Here is an 18,335-nt window from a genome sequence, read left to right on the forward strand (position 1 = left end):
AGAGCCCTACGAAGGGCCACGTCTCTTTCATAGTGGTAGGAAGTATAAGGTGTAATAACTTATCTTTTAGCTTAGAAGAGGTTTTCCAAACATGCCTCCAGATAATGGGACCCTTCTTACTGATTTAAAAGGCCCCTCAGTGTTTGAGGGATTTATAACTCTCTACAACCTTTGACATAAATGTATCTTTCCCAAGCATAAAAAAGAGAATTTGCCGTTTCCTGCTCACCATGTCTAACATAATGTATAGGGAATCAGCATGATATCCATTTTCATTACACCTTCGGGGACAAGATGAGTGTGTGGGGTCACTGGATCTACTGTCAGGTACTTGGGCCCTTGTCAACTGACCTCCATATGCCTCTCTCTAACAGGAAGACCATGATGGCATTTTGCCCCTTATTAGTATCAGCTCAGTTTCTATAGATAATAGCTATTGAAAGATCTGGGTGTTACCCTCCAGAGGGCTCTTTGGGGAGATATTGGGGTATAATTATTGTATATATTTAAATGGTGGCATTGCAGAGTTGTTCGTCAAAGGGACAAAGCGCTCTGGACCTGAGCACTGACTCAGGTCTGCAAACTGGATGAGGGTTCATGATTTTCCATTACTGAAGGTTGCATAAGCTTTCTTCTCACCCAGTTTTGATCTCTTTTGATTACATAAGCCAAGCAATACTCTCAATGGCTGCCCATCTGTCTCACTTCATGCTTTTTTAAGTCATCGCCATAGAACTCTGTACATCAAGGCCTAAGTTGACATTCTGGTGTTTTTTGCCATTATGGAAATTGTGTCTTCCTTGGCCCTGATGGTTGTGTTCTTTCACTAGAACTCTGATATTCCAGAATCTTCTCATCCTGTTGCTATGGGGGAACCCAGTACAGCAGCTATAGCCCTGGTCTACAGAAGTTCTGAGCCTCTCAGTGATGGTGATGCTTTCTTCCCTGGTACGGTCTATACATTATTTTGGTGAAGGAAGTGCCCTTTAAGCTCTCTCAGGAAATATTTGAAGCTAGTAAGTTCTCCGGTCTTCTAACATAAATCCATTCTAACATGTCCACTCTCTGATTCTTCTGGCAGCTTTCTCAAGCTCTGCCAAGGAAGTTCTGGCATCTTTGCCTCATTTTACTGGTAAGAAATTCAAACAGTGTGATGAGGACTGGCACTGGGTGTCCTTGCCAAGATTTAGATCCTGAGTCATGGGAGAGGGCCCCTACAATCAGTCAGTTCTCCCCTATCCCACCTATACTCCAGTCCCTCAATCCAACACCCTCAAGGTCTCTTCCAATGTATGGTATCTTGCTTTATTTGATACATGTCATCCAGGCCCATTTCCTCCCACAGCAGGGGCTGTACATTCTCACTTAGGTCATAATAAACTTGATACTAACTATTGGTGTAGGATAGTTGAGGAGAGGTGAGGTTTGAATTTTGAAGACAAGAATTATCTTGCAAGGATTCTACCTCATTGCTTTCTCCTGAATTCTTGGAGTCATCCTGGTAGTGAGTCTTCTCTCTCTCCTAGTGTCCTTGACAGGGAGGTAAATCTTATATCCCAAGGCAGCGCCATTAAGTCAAGTCAGTTTATATTTCTGACCTCCTAGATTAAGACCATTAGAAACTAATCTGGTGGTTACTCCCCTGGCTCCTGCTGGTGGATGCTAGCTAATTCTTGCAGCTTTGGGGTGGGTAAGCTGTCTTCTTCTTTATCAAGCCCATCATGTCCCCAGATGGGCTATGTTGGGATTTAACCCTGTTTATTGGCCAAAGCCACAGAAAAAAGTAGAGGTAGCTTCTGATGGGGGAATCTGTTCCCTTGTGTGGGAGAGAATCCTATAGTATCTTCCTGCTTGGAAATGCTTCCAGCTTTTAACAGGGAAAGGCAGGCCACCGCTGTAGACTTTGAGGGTTAAGGAGACTTTAAAGAGCCATTGTAGCTCTTTTTTGTATCTTCAGGGATATTCAGCCAAATGTCTTATCCTGTGTTTCGGGTCCAAGATTTTCTCAACCAGGGCCCTAATCTTGGTATAACAGACCTGTCTTGACCGAACAATCTTTTTTGAAGCTCTGCAACATTAACTCTCAGATCCCGAGTTTTATCCCAGGCTGTGTTTGCTTTCCTACTGCAGGAAAATTATATATATATATATATATATATATATATATATATATATAATTACCCTTATTCTTCTGTAGGGGATCAATGTACCCTGGTGTAACCAGCCAGTCCCATTGTCTTATATGCATTGCTTTCTACATACTTTTTAAATGATTCAAATGTGTAAATCATTGAACTGGTGAAGGCTTTATCCCCAAGTCGCCATCAGTAAAATTTTTAGCTACTGAGCCATCATCTTGTGCCAAGGTTTGTATGAGCCTCACATACCCTGTTGTGATGGTTAGTTAGTAATCAACGTGACTGGGCTAAGGGACACCCAGATAGCTGGTAAAACATTGCTTTGGAGAGTGTCTGTGAAGGTTTCTGGAAGAGACTAGTAATTGAATTGAGTAAAGATCTGCCCTCACCAGTGTGGGTGGGCATCATCCAATCCACTGAGAGCTGGAATAGAACAGAAAGGTGGAGGAGGGGTGAATTCTCTCTCTTTTCTTGAGCTAGGATATCTATCTTCTCCTGCCTTTCAACATTTAGAACTCCTGGTTTTCTGGCCAATGGATCTGGGACTAATACTGGGCCTTCTGCTACCTTCTAGGCCTTCAGTCTTGGACAGAGAGTTATACCATCTATTCCCCTGGTTGTCAAGCCCTCTGACTGGTACAAATTATAACACTGGCTTTCCTGGCTCTCCAGCTTGCAGAGGGGTAGATTGGGGGACTTCTAGCCTCCATAAATATGAGAGCCAATTTCCAAAATACATCTCCTCTTATATATAACCTATTGGTTCTATTTCTCTGGAGAACCCTAATATATACATGAATGGGATATTCTTGACCAGCTGGGTAGACACGTGATTCAGTTCTTAAACCTCATCTTACCCCCTGCTGCCTCAGACCACTTTTGGCACCAATTGATTTAATTTGGATTCTCAAGCAGGCTTTGAGACAAGGATTTGGTGGCACTGGTTTATTTGAAGGATGATCCCCAGCTTGACAAGTGAATGAGGGAGTGAGAGAGGGACAGGAGGAAAGCCAGTAAAAAGTACAGATAATGAGCAGGTTATCACTCACGAGGTGACTGAGGCTGATCCCACTGATGACCCTGAGAGACTGTAGAAGGCACCTTGCAATTATCCCATTAAAAGCAAGGGAGCTGGCATATTTATCCACTAGCTGCCCCATTGTCTTGGGCTTGCTCCTAGGGGTGTTGACTTCCCTGCTTTTCTGACTGCCCTGCATGCAGGCACAGAAGACTCTTACCCAGTGAGACACAGAATCTTGAGGAGGAAGTCACCAGTGTGTATGGAAATTGTTCCCCAAAGCTGCACATGACTTTCAGAACAAGAACACTGACCGTTCTGCTACAGGTACAAGATTTCTGTTTATCTTATTTAAAAGCACTTAGCCTTGGGGCGCCTGGGTGGCTCAGTCGGTTGAGCGTCCGACTTCAGCTCAGGTCACGAAATCGCGGTCCATGAGTTCGAGCCCCATGTCAGGCTCTGGGCTGATGGCTCAGAGCCTGGAGCCTGCTTCCGATTCTGTGTCTCCCTCTCTCTCTGCCCCTCCCCCGTTCATGCTCTGTCTCTCTCTGTCTCAAAAATAAATAAACGTTAAAAAAAAATTTTTTTTAAATAAATAAAAGCACTTAGCCTTGTCACTCTCTCTGAGAAGTTTTCATTATTCTTTCATTTATCCAATAAATACTTATATTGAGCTCCTACTATTAGACCATGAAGCTAGCTCAATGTTTTGACCTTCTTTTGGCTTCTTTAAAATATTTTATAAGGCAGGATTGTTCTTTTTCTTGTTCTTCTAAAAAAGAATTTTTTTAAACATTTATTTATTTTTGAGAGAAAGAGACAGAGCATGAGTGGGAGAAGGGCAGAGAGAGAGAGAGAGACACAGAACTGGAAGCAGGCTCCAGGCTCTGAGCTTTCAGCACAGAGCCTGACGCGGGGCTCGAACTCATGAGCAGTGAGATCATAACCTGAGCCAAAGTCAGGTGCTTGACCGACTGAGCCACCCAGGTACCCCTTTCTTGTTCTTAGTCCTATGAATTGTCTTTCCAATCAGTACTAACTAACAAATGACCTTGAAAGTGGATACTTTGAATTCATGTAATATTTTTATTTTTACATCTCTCTTCTGCATTATAAAACAGTGAAAACCAGATCAATGTGTTTAGTTTCCAGGCAACAAAGAAAATACCAATGAATTTAGTCAGAACATTTTGTAAAGCTGATTCTTAAAACCACTGATTTTTAAAAAAATTGATAAATGGAACCAGTTTTTAAGCATTTGTTTTTCTTGGTATTGTTTTCTACTGTAGATAAGAGGTCTTAGGAATATAAAGCACTTAATAAAGAAGTTGGATCATCAATGTTGAAAAGTTATTGAGGAGAACTAAACATTTTCATCTTCTTTGTCTCTTCAAAAAATAAAACCAACTAAAAATGTGAATGTCATGAAAGTCAAAGATAGGCTAAGAATTCATTCCAAATGAAAAGAGACGAAGGAGGTATGTAAATTAAGTGCAGAGTGGGTCCTGAAGTAGATCCCGGACAAAGAAAAAAATGCTACAGAGGAAATGATTGGGACAATCAGAGAAATATGAGTAAGGACTGACGATTAGAAAATAGTATGGCATTATGTTAAATTTCCTCGTGTTCTTAGATAATATACTCTGAATATTTAGGGGCAAAGAGAGAGAGAGAGTGATAAAACAGTTGAGACAAATGGTCACACCTAAATAGCAAAATTTGGTGATGAATATCAAAGAAGTTCTTTGTAATAGTTCTGTGAAATTTTTTGTGAATCCTAAGGTATTTCAAAATAAAAAAGCAAAAGCAACAAAACATAACAAAGATTTAAGGGTGGTACCAGAAAGGAGTCCCTTGGTGGAACTCAGAACTCAGCTGTTAAGTAAAGCTTGTGTTTCACTCATCTACTCTTCTTATTGTGGATAAATATGTTACATTATCCTGGGCTTAATGTAGCATAAAAACTAATTTAGCTTTTTTATGGTTCATGGTGATTGTAAGTTTTAGAAGTTTAAATTTAATTAGGGTAACATGTGGAAGAGCCTGACACATATTAGACTTGCACTAAATCCTAGCAGCCTTTCCTTTCTTTTGAAGCAATTCTCGACTGGATGTTGGACACATAAATGTGGTATTATCAGTAGTGATGCCTGCAAGTGATGGAGGAGAATTATACATACTGTTCAGACCCAACTCAGAAGCAATTACACCAGTGTCTATGCCCATGAAAGTGTCTCATATATGAATCTGAGTCAAGGACAGAAAAATCTTGAGGATGGCTTTTCCACGATATTGATAAGCCTACCATCATATTTCTTTTTCTGGAATAATTTCATATTTATTCCACATCTTAGAGCTAGGAGTGAAGGAAACAAAATTGTTTCTAGTGACTCTAAATGGTTTTCTTTTATATTCTGTTTTCATTTCCTTTATTTTATTTACATATTTTTAAGCCTTTTCTGAAATATAGGTTAAAACTGAAAGAAAGCAGAATCAGTATTTTCTCTCAAGGTGGAAAATAGGTTATCTGAATAAAGTGGTCCTTGTTTTCTAAATAGAGAAGCAGGAGAAATGTCCTGACAATATGTTGTTTAAGAGATGGTCTAGGAGATAATATTTAAACTTTAAAATGTTGGGAGCTTGAGGGCATTTCAAAGGTATGGCAGGGGAGACAATGGGGAGACTTAGGTTTTGCCTAGAGAATTTGGGCTCTATTTACTTCATGTAACAAGTATTTCCTAAACAGAATTTACTTTCCTTCAGTGTATTCCCTTCATTATTTCTTTTAGTAGTATGGTAAAGGCAGTGATGACATATTTATATTTCAGTTGTGAAGAAACAATTTTATGTATTTGTTTAAAAGTTTCTTAAGGTCTATATAAATATTTCTTTAAATGTTATGATGTTATGCTTTAGCCCAGAATATTCTACTTCCAGTCTGCATCAGTGACAAATTTGAATCACATTCTATTAGTTGTATGTACTTAACAAATCATTTGGTGCAATTTAGAAATAACTCTAGATATTTTTTAAGGACAATATTTATGAAACAGAATATGTAGTGTTCTGACTGGAAATGGGCAGTTGCTTGATTTGTTGGTAGCATTGTAGAGGTAAGCTCTGATTCGGCAGGTCTGAGGGTGGAGTCACATAGAGTAGACCCCATTAATATTGTCTAACTAGCATGGTCACGAGTTTAAAAATACTCCCCAGAAGAGTCTAATTTTGAATTAAGTTTGGGTAACATGGGTATATACTACAGATCTTCATATCTTTCAAAATATTTTTTGGTTGCCATATTTATATAAGATACTATGTTAGACCTGATATTTGGGAACATTTTATTAATTTAGTTCAACAAACATTAAATATCTACACTGCTGGGAAGTTTAATGTAAGACATTATGATATTCAGTACAATTATGTTCACTGAAGGGAAATAAGTCTGAATAAATTCAAATAAGTTAAAATCATACTGAGTATGGTTTCTGACCGCAGTGCAATGAAATTAGAAATTAATAACAAAAATAACTAGGAAATTCACAAGTAATGTGTAAATTAGACAATACACTACCAAACAGCTAATGAGTTAGAGAAGATATTACAAGAAAACTTAGAACATACTTTGAGATGAATGAAAATGAAAACAATGTGCTAAAACTTATAGGGTATAGCTAAAGCAGTGAGAAGAGGGAAAGTATAACTGTAGATGCCATATTATAAAAGAAAAAGAAGAAGAAAAAATACCTTAACCTGCAAATTTAAGAAACTAAAAAGAGAAGAGTAAACTAAACCCACAATGAACAGAAGGAAAAACTAAAGTTTAGAGCAAAAATAAATGAAACAGAAGAACAATAGAGAAAGGGAACAAAATCAACAAAACTAAAAATTGCTTCTTTGAAAAGATGAACCAAATGGACAAATCTTTGTCTAGACTTGCCTACATAAAAAGAAGTAAGACTCTATAAATCAGTATCAAGGGGTGCCTGGGTGGCTCAGTCGGTTAAGCGTCTGACTCTTGGTTTCAGCTCAGGTCATGATCTCACAGTTTCGTGAGTTCGAGCCTTGTGTTGGGCACTGTGCTGACAGTGAAGAGCCTGCTTGGGATTCTCCCTCTCTCTCTGTCCCTCCTCACTATCAAAACAGGAACATTCCAACCAATGGAAATAAAAATTATTATAAGGGAATAATTACATGCCTATAAATTAGTTAACAGATGAAATCAACAGATTCTTAGATACAAACTGATTCAAGAGAAATAGAAAATCTGAATAAACCTTTATTAATTAAAAAGATTGAATTAATACGCAAAAACCTTCCTACAAAGAAACACTTGGGCTCAACTGACTTCACTAGTGAATTCTACCAAATGTTTAAAGACAGTTAACAGCAAACTTCCACGAACTCTTCCAAAAACTTGGCAAGGAGGGAAAACTTCTCAACTCATTCTATGATGCTTCTATTATTCTTGTACCAAAACCTAAGAAAAGAAAACAATAGACCAATGTTTCTTTTGAAATATTGAAAATACTAGCACATCAAACATAACAATGTATAAAATGGATTATACACCATGGCCAAGTGAAATTGATCCCAGGAATGGAGGAGTGGTTCAACGTATGAAAATTGATCAATGTAATATACTGAATTAATAGAAAACAGGACAGAAAACACATGATCATCTCAACAAGTGCAGAAAAAGCATTCAACACAATCCAGTACTCATTCATGATATAGTCAACAGACTAGAACTAGAAAGGAACTTTCTTTGTTTCTTTTTTTAAAGTTTTTATTTAAATCCCAGTTAGTTAATACACAGTGTAATATTAGTTTCAGGTATACAATATAATAATTCAGGACTTCCGTACAGCACCCAGTGCTAATCACAAGTTCACTCTTTATTCCCCATCACCTATTAAACCCATCCTCCCCACCTCCATTCTGGTAATCATCAGTTTGTTCTTTGTAATTAAGAGTCTTTTTCTTGGTTTGCTTCTCTCTTTCTTTTTCCCCCCTTTGCTTATTTGTTTTGTTTCTTAAATTCCACATATGAGTGAAATCATATGGTATTTGTCTTTCTCTGACTTATTTCACTTAGCATAATACTCTTTACCTCCATCCATGTTGTTACAAATGGCAAGATTTCATTTTTTATGGCTGAGTAATATTCCATTTTGTGTGTGTGTGTGTGTGTGTGTGTGTGTGTGTGTGTGTGTGTAGCCATTCATCAGTTGATGGACATTTGGTCCCTTTTTATAATTTGGCTGTTGTAGATAATGCTGCTATAAATATGTACCCCTTTGAATTAGTGTTTTTATATCCTTTGGGTAAATACCTAGTAGTGTAATTGCTGGATTGTAAGATAGTTCCATTTTTAGCTTTTTGAGGAAACTCCATACTGTTTTTCACAGTGGCTGCAATAGTTTGCATTCCTACCAACAGTGCAAAAGTGTTCCCCTTTTACCACATCCTCACCAGCACCTGTTTTTTTCTTGTGTTGATGATTTTAGCCATCCTGAGAAGTGTGAGGTGATATCTCACTGTAGTTTTGATTTGCATTTCCCTGATGATCAGCATCTTTTCATGTGTTGGTTGGCAGTCTTGAATGTCATGAGAAAGGAACTTTCTTAACATGATAAAGGGCATGTACAAAAAAAACACAGCTAACATACTTAAAGGTGAAAGATTAAAAGCCTTCCCCCTAATATAGGAACAAAACAAAGATGTCTGCTTTCATTCCTTCTATTCAACATTGTACTGAATATTCTACCAAGCGCAATTATTCAAGAAAAAGAAATAAAGGGTTCCAGATTAGAAAGGAAGAAATAAAACTATTTCTTTTCACAGATGATATTTTCTTGTATATGTAAAATGCTTATAAATCCACAAGAAAACTATTAAAGATAATAAACAAGTTAAGTAAGATTGCAGAATACAAGATCAATGTACAAAAATAAGTTGTATTTCTATACAGTGACAATGAGCAATCTGAAAATAAAATTAAGAAAACAATTCCATTTGCAATAGTATCAAAAAGAATAAAATATTTAAAATTTAACACAAGAAGTGCAAGGCTTAAATACTGAAAACTACAAAATTGTGTTGAAATAAATTAAAGAAGACCTAAATAAATGGAAAGACATACCATCTTTATGGATCAAAATGCTTAATATTGTTAAGATAATAATACTTCCAAACTCATCTACAGATTCAATGTAATTTCTTTTTAAAAAATTTTTTAAATGTTTGTTTATTTTTGAGAGAGAGAAAGAGAGAGAGAAAGCATGGGAGGGCAGAAAGAGAGAGGGAGACACAGAATTTGAAGCAGGCTCCAGGCTCTGAGCTGTCAGCACAGAGCCCAATGTAGGGCTTGAACCCACAAACTGGGAAATCATGACCTGAGCCGAAGTCAGACACTTAACCAACCGAACCACCCAAGCGTCCGAATTCAATGTAATTTCTATCAAATTCCAGCCGTCTTTTTGTTCTGTTCTGTAGAAATTGACAAGTTGTAAAATTCATATGGAAAGGGACCAAGAATAGTCAAAACAACTTTGAAAAAGAACAAAGTTTTGAAAGCTCTCAATTTCAAAATTATTACAAAGCCACAATAATCAAGATAGTGTGGTATTTGTATAAGGTTAGACATATAGATCAGTGGAATGGAATTGAGATTCTATAAATAAACACTTACATTTATGGTTAATTAATTTTTGACAAGGACATCAAGACAATTCAGTGGGGAAGGGGTGGTATTTTAACAAATGGTTATGGGACAATTGAATAGGCACATGCAAAAGAATGAAGTTGGAACCCTACCTCATACCATATATAAAAATTAACTCAAAATGAGTCACATACCTAATTTAATGACATAAAATTATAAAACTTTTAGAAGAAAACATAAAAGTAAATTTTCATGCCTTTGATTAGGCCGTGGTTTCCTACATCTGATATCCAAAGCAGGAGCAATGAGAGAAAAATTGATAAACTGGACTTCATCAAAATTAAAAAACATATGTGTTTCAAAGAATATCATTAAGAAAGTAAAAACAAACTAGTCATAGAATTGCAAATTATATATCTGATAGGACTTACATCTAAAATGTATAAAGAACTCTTTCAATTTAATAAAAAGACAACCCAATTTTATTTTATTTAAAAAAAAATTTTTTACTGTTTATTTATTTTTGAGACAGAGAGAGACAGAACATGAACAGGGGAGGGTCAGAGAGAGAGGGAGACACAGAATCTGAAACAGGCTCCGGGCTCCGAGCTGTCAGCACAGAGCCCGATGCGGGGCTTGAACCCATGGACCGCGAGATCATGACCTGGGCCAAAGTCGGACGCTCAACCGACTGAGCCACCTAGGTGCCCCAAAAGACAACCCAATTTTAAAAAGTAAGCAAAAGATTTGAATAGACATTTCCCCAAAGAAGATATACAGTTTGTTAACAAGCACATGAAAAGATGTTCAACATCATTAGTCATTAGAGAAATGCATATCTAAATCCTATGAGATACTACATTATACACATTAGAATGGTTATAATATTTTTTGGAAAAAAAAAACCCAAACAATAAAATGGAAAGCAACAAGTGTTGATGAAGATTTGGAGTAATTGGAACCCTCGTACATTACTGATGGAATCATAAAATGATTCAGCTGCTTTGTTAAATAGTTGGACAGTTCTTTGAAATGTTAAACATTGAGTTACCTTATGTCTTAAACGTCAAGTTACCATATATCTTAAACATCAAGTTACCATATATCTTTGCAATTCCAATCCTAGTTATCTTCCCAAGAAAATTGAAAACATATATCCACACAAAACTTGTATATGAATGTACATATTGGCATTTTTCCTAATAGCCAAAAAGTAGAGACAAACTTAATGCACGTTAACTAATGAATGGATAAACAAAATGTGGCATTTCCATGTGATGAATTATTTACAATAAATGGAATGAATTCTTGATACATGCCAAAATGTGGATGGGCTGTAAAAATATGCTAAGTAAAGAAGTCAGACACAAAAGGCCACATATTATATGATTCCATTTATATGGAATGTCCAAAATAGGCAAAATCATAGGGCAGAAAGTGGTTGCCAGGGTTTGAGGGGGAAGAGGGAATGAAGAATAACTGGTAATAAGTATGAGGTTTGGGGGAAGTGATAAATATGTTCTGAAATTAGATAGTGGTGGTGGTTTCACAGCTTTATGAATATACTCAAAACTATTGAATTTTACACTTTAACAGGGTGAATTTATGGCATTTGGATTACATGTAATTTTTTTAAAGCGGTACCTAGATTTTTGTTTTATTTCCTAGGAATCTTGCCCAGCTGTATAGCTTCTGGGAGAATCATTTCCCTTTTGCATAGAGAACAGAGTTAGAATAACAAGACAAACATTACCAGAAGGAATATTTCATGTCAGTACCATTCAGTCATTCAAAAAAAAAATACTTAGCGATGAATTCTCTCTTGCTAGACTCTAGGGATGTACTTTAAACAAGACAGAAATGCACACTTCTCTAAATGGGTATTCAGTCAGAGAACTTCCTTCATTTGGAGTTGCCCAATACAATGGTCTCCCTCTAGAGGAGGTAAAATGTCCTCCAATCACTGAGGTGGTCAAGTGGAGGCTGTTGGGATGTTGTAGATGGAGTTCAAGTCCTGATTAAGTGTCCAAGACCTTGAAGGCCCCATTAGATCTGAAATTCTAATCCTCTGACAATCCCCATTAATGGCCAGTGGGTGCTTCTGGATTTTGGTCTTACATTTAAAAATATTTAGTGCAGAATTGGAGGCATTAAAAAGGGAATGCAGCATATCTACTGCAATTACAACTACCTACTTTTCTCTTTCTCAGACACTGCTTGTTCCCAGTCTGCTTAATCTATGTCTAGGTTTTATTGTTTTGCTTCTGCCTGTGTAATTTGCCTACTCTGTAATATTCATTGCAGTTGTCATTGTATAAGAAAGAGAGTGGTCAGGCTGCAAGGATCTCTTCCAATGGATGTTATTGGGAGGATGTTATTTTTGAAGAAGTTTGAAGTCCAATAGACTGGACTTTAAATCACGGCTCCTACTTTTAATAAGTGAATAATCTTCCTCAAGTTATTTTATTTCCTGAGTCTCAGTGTCTTCATCTGTAAAAATATTTAACTTGCAAGTCTGTTAAAAGTTTTAAAAATTATTCAAAATCCTGGCACACAAGAATGACAGCTAGTATCATTAACAAGATTATTTTGATAGCACAAAGGTGAATTAAAAACCAAGGGTGGTCTCTCTCTCCTTTTGTTTTTTTTTTACAATATTTTTTATTCAAAACATGTATCTAATTTTGAGTATAAAAACCACTCAAATTATTTTTCCTAGAATAGAAAACTAAGCGTTCAAGTATAGAAAAGTTATGTCGGACATTAGGAAGAACATTGAATCTGAATTTGGAGATTTGAGTTTTCCCTCTAACTCTAATGTAATTAATAGTGTGATCTTAAATAAGAATTTTATATTTTTTAATATCAGCTATTTTATTTCTGTAATGCAGGGTTACCCTAGGTGAACATTTTCCAACCGGGTTCTTTAATTAAGTCAATTTGCGAAACACCGAGTTGAACAAAATTAACCTTAAAAAATATACTGCAATACTTTTCAGAGCCTTTTAATGCCAACATATATTGTGATTCTCAAGTAGGGAATATAATATGCTGTGTTTCTTAAATTTACTGGAGCACTCAACCAGTTTTTATAGAGCATCTCACAAGATCAATGTAGCACAGGACATATACTGGGAAATACTGCCTTACATAATATCTAAGGAAGGCACTTCAAGCTCTAATATTCTGAGGTGAGCTGCCTCCTGTACCTATGAGTTTCTAACTCAAGGGAATCTTAACCTCTCTGAATTTCAGTTTTATGTGTATAAAATGGGGACAATTGCCATCTGCTTGCCTCACAGCTTGGTGGGAAGATTAAATAATGCACTTGAAAGTGCTTTACAAACTGTAAGACACTACACAAATGCAAAGATACCTTCATATTATTATAAGAGTCTTTACAACATGAAATTTTACTAAGAATATTCAAGAGACTATAAATTTTTTTTAAACGTTTTTATTTATTTTTGAGACAGAGAGAGACAGAGCATGAACGGGGGAGGGTCACAGAGAGAGGGAGACACAGAATCGGAAGCAGGCTCCAGGCTCTGAGCTGTCAGCACAGAGCCTGACGCGGGGCTCGAACTCACGGACTGTGAGATCATGACCTGAGCCGAAGTCAGACACTCAACCGACCAAGCCACCCAGGCGCCCCAAGAATATTCAAGAGACTATAAACCACAGAGGTATGCACATGTTTATAACGAATTTAAGACAAAGAAGTATGCATACTTTCTTTCTCTCATACCAAGGGAATTTCCTGACTATTGTTTGGGTGTGGGTTTAATTAATATGATGCATTTCATAAGTATCTGTGATTTCCCCTACGCTCAAAATGTCAACTGGTATAATTAATTAACAAGTAATTAAATTGTGAAGGCACACTGGGCTCTGTAATTGCTGAGGGACAGAATCTCTCACAGAGATTGTGTTTCTCATGTGCTGCATTTATAGAATTTGTATCTGGGAAATAGAATGCTTATGGAAGATTGGGGAGGGGGTAAAGATGTGATACAGATATGTGACAAAGTGGAAAGAATATGTTTGGAGCCAGAAGACTGGAGTGTGGTTCTAATTATTCCAGGCACTGGCTGGGTGATGGTTGGCAATAACCCTCTGAGAATCAGAGCTTTCTTCTATAAAATTGGCTTTTTGATAAAACATTGGATAGCTATTGTGAAGAAAAAAATGAGCAAATCCTTTGTAGTTCTAATTTGCTATAATAATATTAGCTTTATGGCTTTGATAAGGTATTTAAAGGCTTTGATAAGGTACTTCAAATATGCTGAATTGATGAACAAGAAACCACCAGAAAATTCTGATCACATAAGCCTCTACCAGTTTCTTTGACCCTTTTAGCATTAAAAAGCACATGAAAATATACACCATAATTACATAAAATATATATTATGTAGAAAATATAACTACTATGATATGCAATTCAACTCCATTTAGTCTATGGAAGACTTTATGTAAATCTGCTTTTTTGTATTCTTAACAAATATTTTTTTAATGTGTATTTATAGAGAGTGAGAGTGCATGTGCACATGTGAGTGGGGGGAGGGTTAGAGAGAGAGGGAGAGAGAGAATCCCAAGCAGGTTCCCACTGTCAGCACAGAGCCCAATGCAGGGCTCCATCTCATGAACCATGAGATCATGACCTGAGCTGAGATCTAGAGTCAGACACCCAGGAGCCCCTGCTTTTTTATAGTCTTGATCTTCTAATATGGGCAATCCTTTAAGAGTGATTCTACTATAATACAGATATAAAAAGAGAACATTTAAAAACCCCTAAAATTTCTAGGTAATATTCCATGCACCTCTTCCTCCTCTACCTTTAAGACACTGTATATCCACAGACAAAATAAATACTAACTTAAAAATTATAAAGTATCATCATTAATGTTTATAATATGCTATATTTTCTCATAAGCTGTTTAATCTGATTGTTGTCCCCACAGAACTAGAATTGAACTTAGCTATTTTTCTGAAAAGGAATTGGTCACCCAATATTGTAATTGGCATTACAATAACCACTTATATAAAACTACATTAGCAATTCAGCCTTGTTGTAAACCATATAACATTCTTAATTTTGGACAACTTTTTAGTACAACAAACATGAAAGTAGAGAAGTGCCTTTATGAGGTAGAAGCAAGGGATCCATGATTGTATATTTTGTTCTTTTTTCTTATAGTGAATTTCAAGATCAGTTGTTGGACTTTGAAGGGTTTGGAATCAATTTTCTCTGCAATGATGAGTACAATACATGTGAAAAAGCCATTGTGTTAGGATAGAAGCTGGCGTGGACAAATAAGATATGGTTGATATGGTTTGTTAAGAACTAGTGTGAGCTGCCTGCTGATTGGACAGAAATCTAGAACACGAAAACAGATAAGTCTCTAAAAATGTGAGAGCCTCAGTAGCAACTTGAAAAATAGATATGACTCATTATAATTTAGAATGGGCCTATGCATCTGGATCCCTGGGTAGAGCTTCTTGTGCAATTCCAGTATTGCTAAATTATATGATCAACTGCGGGGAGAACCTGAAGATATCAATAGATCAAATAAATATCTAAAGGGTGATATATACTGGAATCCTTTCTATAGTCTTAGGCTCCAAATGTGGAGGCAACACATCACCTTATATGTGAATCCAGAAAACTTGCCATGTGTTCCTAAAATGAGGGTGATTGCAATGCAGTTCCCAAAGTTCATTAATGGAAGAGAGCTGTTTTGTAATAACAGGAGCAAATCCCTTTGGAAGATGGGTTTCTTGATGTTTCGGCGAGATTTACTTTTGTGACTTCAGGATCATGTATGTATATGCTTTCTTATTTTTGTGAACACTGTATGTTTAGACACTTATAGGAACTCCATTTATTGTTTCTTATCCAAATGACATAGTTTTGCTCATCTAATCTTCCTTTTTAGAGCAGCCCTATAATTCTTTAACTTTCTTTATAATTCTTTTTAACTTTGTGAAATCTTTCCAGCTTACTTATAAATACTTAGTAATGCTTGGGATGTTCACCTCTTTGTAAAATAGAAGAAAAAAGAGGAAATGCCATTTGCTGTTATTTTTGTCATTTTTTTTATTAAAGTGACCACAAATCCTTCACTTCACTGCAGCCACATTCTTGTAATGTGACATTGCAGATTTTCCCTTTAAAGGGCTAGTCTCTGTCCTCACCCTTTGAATATGGGTTAGTCATGTGACTTGCTTTGGCCAATGGAATATTAGCAAACCTAATGCAAACACAGACTTGAAAAATACTTGCATACGAGGGCTTGCCTTCTTGCTGGGTTTAGAACCCTGAGAGCTAACCTGCTAAAACATGGAAAAGAAGTAGAGAGGCCTACACAATGGCCTGCCAACCATCAGATGCAAGTAAAGCCCTCTAAGATGATTCAGTCACCATCAAATACACCAGCTTATCCCAGATGCATGAGAAAGTCCAGTGATGATAAAATGAACTTGCCCAGTTCAAAAGAACTGCCCAGCTGACTCACAGATGATAACTAAATAGTAAAGATTTTAAAAAGTTCACATGCCATATGACTTCTGCTATATAATAAACCATCCCCAAGTTTAACAGCTTAACACAACAAACCTCTGTTTTACCACAGTTTCTGTAGGTCAGGAGCCGGGCACAGCTTATCTGGGTGCCTCTGACTTGATACTGAGGTCTAGGTGTTGGGCTGAGAGTGCAGTCATCTCAAAACTCCGCTAGGGAAGAATCCACTTCTAAGCTCACTCACTTGTCTTTTGGCAAACCTCAGGTCCTCACTGGCTGTTCATAGGAGCTATCAGTTTCTTGTCACATGGGCCTCTCAACAGAGCTGCTCACAACATGGCAGCTCAGTCCCCGCCAAGGTGAGACATCAAGTGAAAGCAAGTGAAAGAAGACCCATAAGGCAGAAGCCATAGTGTTTTTTATAACCTAATCTTAGAATTGACATTGTATGACTTCTGCAACACTCTATTTGTTAGAAGTGAGTTACTAAATCCAGCCCACATTCTAGGCGAGGGAATTACACAAGGGCATGATAACAGGAGGCAGAGGTCATTGGAAGTTATTTTTGAGGTTTCCTACTTCACATACTCTTATAAAGAGAGCAATTTTTCTGTAACCATGGAAACAGATATCTACCATACCAATTTTGAATCCATTTAATAGATCAACTACAACTTTCTCATTAAACATACTTTTGTAAGCCCAACCATTCAGTAGGAGCCTCTTATTCCTTTGGAAAAATCAGTCAGGAGTGAATTCACTCAAATAGGCACACCTCTGAGTGGGCCAGCTAATCAACAGAAGTCTTGTCAAAGTAACCATGATTCAACAAGTGATGTCAACTCACTTATAACTCTGAAAATCAACCAAACTTTGAAATTCATGTATCCTCCAAGTCCTTTATAAGATCAGTAGTCTGCTGATCTTTTTGTTTATTTGATTATCTTTTTGTTTATTTGATTTATCATCCTCTGAAAATCTAGTAGATGTTTTTAAGCTAAGTTTGGGTAGTAAGTCATTAAGCAGCAAAGAAAGCTAACTTACACGCTTTGGCAAATAATAGTTCTATCACAAGTCATTCTGTTTTTCATCCTCAAAGGAGTAGGATCCTGGCTTATTTGACATGGAAGTTGGAGAGTGTAGAGATTGTCAATCATTAATGGAAATGCTGGCTTGTAAAAGTGCTTGAGAGTCAAAGTTATCATGGTCATGAATTCAGATTAATTCGTGATTCAGTACATTTTACTGTGTCACTTGTATTAAAGTCCAGAATGACAGATGTCTTAAATGTTTTTGCAGGAGTCTTTTCTACTTGGCTTTTAAATGCATTCAGGAGGCTTGATCTTTTCTCTTAAAATACTAAAGATGCTGGTGTTGATCTTGTGAAGGCACATACTGTCACATAACTGCAGAATGAATTCTGAGAAACTGGTATTTGGAAGGCACATTTTAAAAGCTCTGATTTATTATTATGGTGAAATAAAGATGAATTATTAAGAAATTCTTGGAAATGGGCTGTGACTAGATTTTTTTCCCCTGCCACATTTTACAGACTTTCATGTGAAGCTTCCTCAGTGCGATAATGGTCAAAACTCGCTCCATGGTATCTTGTGCTAATTTTCCTGAAAACCAGCATGTTAAAAAAAAAATCTGAGGTCTGTCACATGCTTCTCAACAACCAGATGATCAGTAAACCCTACAAAGGAGAAATATGGCAAGAAATAGTCTGAGAAGTAAAACTGTTTTCTCCAAAGCCAATTGCATTCAATACACATTTTTTTTTAATGCTAGGTTTGATGAAGAATGGAAAGATATGATAAGCCCAAGAGTATGAGCTGAGGGTAGCAAACTGGGGAAAGCTTAGCAAGGTCTGTTTGGATTCTTCTTAGTGTCCCTGTCTTGGACATAAGGATACTCCTTTCCTTTGGGTATAGGGAGGGCACCTCTCACATGAAGATCTTATGACCTACTTCAGCGGAGAAGGGTTAGGGG

The 18,335-nt window shown here is 36.8% G+C and overlaps 1 long non-coding RNA gene across 4 annotated transcripts in view; it reads left to right on the forward strand.

Annotated features, from left to right (window-relative positions):
- The first annotated feature begins 869 nt into the window (after positions 1-869).
- Positions 870-18,335, forward strand: part of LOC122240337 — a 72,845-nt gene continuing 55,379 nt past the window's right edge. For 3 of the 4 annotated variants that reach the window (XR_006219914.1, XR_006219915.1, XR_006219913.1), the window contains exons 1-2: positions 891-1,016; positions 3,360-3,483. This is a non-coding gene — a long non-coding RNA (uncharacterized LOC122240337). Of the gene's footprint in view, positions 1,017-3,359; positions 3,484-18,335 lie in introns of all 4 variants that reach the window. The other variant, XR_006219916.1, reaches the window with a different exon arrangement.

This window comes from Panthera tigris, chromosome B4 (assembly GCF_018350195.1).
Source record: "Panthera tigris isolate Pti1 chromosome B4, P.tigris_Pti1_mat1.1, whole genome shotgun sequence".
NCBI classification, from domain to species: domain Eukaryota; kingdom Metazoa; phylum Chordata; class Mammalia; order Carnivora; family Felidae; genus Panthera; species Panthera tigris.